General features: G+C 41.1%; 1 pseudogene; it reads right to left on the reverse strand.

The window, feature by feature from the left end:
* Nucleotides 1-5057: 5057 nt before the first annotated feature.
* Nucleotides 5058-5187, reverse strand: LOC149869557 (U2 spliceosomal RNA; annotated as a pseudogene).
* Between the last annotated feature and the right edge of the window lie 390 nt (nt 5188-5577).

Here is a 5577-nt window from a genome sequence, read left to right on the forward strand (position 1 = left end):
GTAAATTTCTCTCATTTTTAGTCTTTATCAATTTTTATACTGTCTTGCACTATAAGTTCTGTAGAGAAGAATTCATGTCTGTCCACATTTTATAAAACCACTTCCCTCCTTTTAAAGAACAAGGTAGACTCCTACCCTCAGGACAAGTTGGGGGCTCCTGTGCTCATTGTTTCCCTGTTGGGGGCATCCTGCTTGTCCTGGCTGTTTTCCACTCCAGTCCAGGGCATCTTATTTTCTTCATGCATGGTATAGAGAGTTGAGTTGTCTCATTCATGGTTCCAGATTCTGCTCAGGGGGGGCAAGAGCATACAGGTCATGCACTGAAGCTCTGAACTTTTAAGCACCTGTGTCTTCACTGAAGCTAGCTCTTGGTTCTTGACTAAGATAATTTGAAAACAACTAATGGGAATAGCTGGGGTGAAAAGTCTGCAGTCTGGAAAACTGGAAGACTTCTCTTACAATTGGGAAGCTCTACGTTTGTATTGAGTTACATGGTGAAGAACTGGAGTCAGGGGGAATAGAGAAAAAAATCATTTTGAACTTTTAAAAGAAACTGACAGTAGTACAAAACTATAAGGGCACCTATACACATGACAGGCCTCTGCTCTGACATGCGCTAATTAGTATGCTAATTAGCACATTAATCAAGTTTACTGTGAGTCTGCTGGAGCATGCTAATTAGGGTGCTCCAGCAGCCTCCACATCACATGTATTCAGTATACCTGCATTTCAAAATGGTGGTGGGAGCATTTTAACTAAAGCTCATCAAATGAGCTTTAATTATAGCACCCCCACTGCCATTTTGAAGTGCAGAACACTAAATACACATGATGTGATGTTGTAGGCACATTAATTAAAGTGCCCCCTCCTATACCCTGGAGCACTTGTATATGCCCTAAGATTGTGCTGTTCAAATGTGCACAAAGCACAAGGATTAGAATATGTCAAAGAAGGAGCAGACCCATTTTATCCTCATCCTTAAGGAAGTGTTGCAGTTTCTCCATTGATCGAGGTGGTGTTGTGTGTTTTTATTGTTACTATCTAGACCTTAGAACGGAGAAGTCCCCAGGATGTGAACTTTAGATTGGAATAACATACTAATGTAAAATACCTTGATGATTAGGTATTGGGATTTTTCTGTTTGAGTTTGGCTCCTTAGAAGGCTGAATTTAGAGTAGGTTAAAAGTCAGAATTCCAACTTGCAGGAAAAGTCAATATTTCAATGTTTCATTTTGAATTAGAACACAACCAAGGATATTGACTGAAATTTTGTGCAAAACATACATTTTGAAAACTATTTTTAGAAAATGTCATGGAAAAAGACAAAAACTGCATTTTAAAGGGCCTTGTTATGAATTTAGTTTCAGTTTGTACATCATTTCATCATGTCATGAGCAGTGCATACAATCATCGCATGACAAAATAAACTAGTCAAATTATTTTCTTTTTTCTTTAAAAAAAATAGGTTACTTGGCACAAGTTGAAACCTTTTTTGTTATTTTCTTCATTAAAGTGTGTCTTTTTTATGTGTTTATGTGCAGCTGCTATTCCCCCTTTTCAGATAGGTAGTATTGGGTGCAAAGATTTCTTCTGTAACCTGTGAGAGAAAGAGAGAGGGAGAGAATTTGGTGCTTGTGAGCCTGGAAAGGGAAATTTAGGACCAGACTAGGGGGTTGTACTAACATAATAAGGCTGTGGTAGCATAGGAAGTTAGGAAGGGCAACGGGAGGGAGTAAAAGTGAAGAAGCAAGAGGACAGAAAGACAAGCACTGAGATAATCAGAGATCATTCTTTCAATACTATTAAGGCTCAGGGGATTCCAGCCTCAGTTATGTCACGTTTGTGTTCTTGTTCAGGGAGGGTTTTCCAGCCTTCACACAGCTAGGGGCCACACACTGGAGGGACAATATGCCACCCCCAAGAAACTCTGGCATGCAACCTTTCAGGCTGTGCCAGTGACAAGTGGTCTCCTGCTGTCTGTGCTGTGTCAGCAGTGCACAAACCCCTGGGTCTTGGCCTGCTGTGCAGGCTACCAGCCCCACTCCCTGTTTGGGTGGACTCTGCGGGTGGCGTGCAGAGCCCTGGGGTCACCCCTCGACTGTGTGGCCTGTGTCACGGCCTCCCAGCCCTGTTGTGCAGGCTATACAGGTGGTGCATAGAGCCCTGCACCCTCTTTCAGTGCATGACAGCTAGAGAAGCAGTATGAGGCCTGCGGGCTGTTTGGACAGCCATGTTCTGGATTATGAGATTTGCTTCTACCCTGAAAACTAAAAGGTAATACAGGACATGAGAATGCACATTAAACTCTCAGGAGCTGAGGTTTAGTGTTGCTGTGAATCAGGATTGGTTGAAAAACTACTCATTATTTTTCCCTCAGATTTTGGCAACTCTGTATTACATTGAATGACATTGTTTGGGAAAGATAAGGAGGTAGCTTTAATGTTTTTGACACCAGGCATGTTTTTTTGCTTGCCTGCTTGTGTATATCCTGGAGGTAGCAGCTGTGCACCTGAGAAATGATTTCAGCCAAACACAGAAAAACCAAATCAACTTTTGCCAACAGATTCAAAGACAGACGCATGCAACTGGTACTGATCATTTTTCCCAGATGAAACTGCCTATGCACCCAGTTACATTTTATAATTTTATACAGGCCAAAAACTGACTAGACCTGGCAGTGGGTTTAAAGACACTATTGTAATATTTATAAAATAAATGTAGGCATACATAGGATTACTTCAATTAAAACTAATTTAGCGACTAGATTGATGAAGACTGACATGGTCTGTATGACGTTAAAACCCCCTTGAGACAATGAGGTGATTGGCAGAACTGAAAAGAGGCCTTAATAGATGTATTCAAGTACCCTGAAATTGTCATTGACACCCAAAAATATTTAAGGATAACATTGGTATACTAAGCTTTTTTGACATGTTCAGACCCCCTAGTTTATGTATGCACTAAAAAGATCAGTTACTGAATGGGTGAAATATTACCATAGCACTATAATTTTCTACTGTAGTGGCTTTTTTTATTTTAAAACAAGATTCCTAATATGTGCGGGAAGGAGAGGCTACAGTTGAATGCTTGTTTTGAAGAGAAAAAAAATCTTTGTAAAATAAGTTTTTTTAAATCAGAACCCACTGCTTTTTGGTGAGATTTTCTGATGTTCTAGTATTAGATTTTTCCATTGTGACAAGATGTTTGTGATGTGCTGGGACTTCTACAGTGCTGGCAGAAGCTTTCCACTATACAAACCTTAATGAATTGATATTTAGATGACACTGTAGACAATTAAAGAGTTTCCACAGTTTCAAAAAGTGGAGGGGACAGAGCATCAAAAGTCAAGTTGCTTGCCCAAGAGCACTGGACAAATTGAGAGTTAGAAAAGAACTTAGATATCACATGCCCAGTCTGCTCTTATTATTGGACCATGATGATAGTCATGTGTAATCTGATTATAAAGATAAGTCACATAAAACTTGCTGCAGATAATATATCCTTGTAGTTTCCAAATTGTGGTCACTGAAGCACTTGCTATTGTAACATTGAGCGTGTCATGAGAATATGCTGTTTATACTTGGGCACGATTTTCATTTATGGTGTTTTAAAATGAATTTAAATGTGTTAGAGCAGTCTGGCAGTGTAAATGAGTACCAGACCTTTCATAGCTTCATAAAAACCTCTTATCTCTAGCTGCCAAATCAAATTAAAAGCAGCTAAAAATTCATTGAATATTGTTCCCAGTCAATACTTGCTTTAATTGTTACAATAATTTTGTTCAGTTACCAGTGCAGAAGGAACTGATCAGCAAAGTTGTAAAGAGAGAGGTAAATACCCACAGACCTAATACAGTATTTAAATGCTATAATGTGCCAAACTTGGTGTCTGTGCCTTGAAGAAGAATCCATGAACCAGAATGAGATGGCTTGACTCCCTATAAAGTATGTGAGTTACACACCTTGGAATGGCAACCCCAAAATCCTGCACCCGGAATAGTGTAATGCCAAGCAGCAGGCAGTAGGAAACATGAAGAATGGGTTACGTGTCTGAAATAGTGCTCCTCTCTAGATTAAAGGCACCTGACTCAAGGATGCAGGCAGGAACCTCCATCCACTCAGGATCCAGAGCCAACAACCTGCTCCTGCCACCTGGCTCCTATATCCACACATTCAAAAAAACAACAGTCCAATACACTCAGTGGGGAGAGTATAGTCCTGGATTCTAGTTTCTCTTCTATCCTTCCAAAGCTGTTTCTGCATTTGTCATTCAATGGTCTTTGGACAAAGTTCAGAAACAGTCCTGGGAGCAGGATCCTACACTGTCTCACCTGAACTTACTGAGACCCATAAACACCAAGCTGCTGTAGGATTGCACATCTGCTCTCTCCCTACCCTGCAAACTTTACATTCTTTACTTCTTAGTGACAGAGCTTCAACATGACAGGTGGCCCTCTCTTGCACTCTCTGAATGGACTAAATGTTATAGTCCTGTTCATAAAGTACTCTCTTTGGAGGCTGGAGCTGTAAGTTGGAAATTCCTCAAGTGGAGGATGTATTGCACCCATATCTCTCAATTCCTGGCAAATGGTCTAACTCAGTGATTCTCAACCAGGGTGCCATGGACCCCATGGTACCCTGACATCTTTTCAAGGGTGCCACAAGGTGCCATGCAATGTCAGCACTATTAAGTGTGCAAACACAATTCACTGAAAAAATACAGAAATTTCAGCTAAGAATCCATAGTATTAGAAACCTTCTGATCTGCTGTGGTCCTTGAGTTCTTTGCAACAGAATTGCTCTATTATTTTTCCATAGTCAAAAAAATGAGTGAAAACTAAGAGCTAGCATTTTTGAAGGGTGCCTTGAACTTAATGAGGGGTGCCTTGAGTCTAAAAAGGTTGAAAATGACTAGTCTGACCTCTAGGCTACTACATAAAAGGTAGATAGCAGAACATCCCAAGTTTTCAAAGAATGTAGCCATAAATGAATTTTTGGCAGTCAGATTATATTGGTGTAGTACGTAAACTGAGAAAATGCTTTTTTTTTTTCCTGTTTTTTTTTTGCACCGGTCCTGGAAGCACTGCAATACCAGGTCAATGCATGGAGTGGATGGAGCAAGCTCCAGTTCCACCACCCAACACCAAAAAGAATCTGCTCAATATAGACCTCCAATGGAGTCAGGGAGAGGCTGCAGGGCCTGCCCGGCTGGGCACACCTACACAAGTTGCTTTACTGCACAGTAGACCAATTTACTGTGCAGTAAGCATCACCATCTACACATGCAGGCACTTACTGGTTATATCTACACGTGCATTAAATCTGGGAGCAGTTTACTTGTAAGTAAAATGTACATGGATGTACATGCAGCTGAGTAGAGAACAAGCTCTCCTGCCTGTTCCCCACTCAGCTTTGTGATTACCCAGCTTTGTAAACTACTCACAAATAAAATATCCTGGGCTGGAGGCTCACTCCTAGCTACCCCATCAGCAGATCAGGGTAGGGGGCTGGGACCTGCCCCACCCCTACCACTCTTTCCAAGCCCTGTGCCTTGATCACCTGATTGGGGAACAGGGTG

The sequence above is a fragment of the Crocodylus siamensis genome, chromosome 3 (assembly GCF_052110815.1).
Source record: "Crocodylus siamensis isolate JL-2025a chromosome 3, ASM5211081v1, whole genome shotgun sequence".
Lineage (NCBI taxonomy): Eukaryota > Metazoa > Chordata > Crocodylia > Crocodylidae > Crocodylus > Crocodylus siamensis.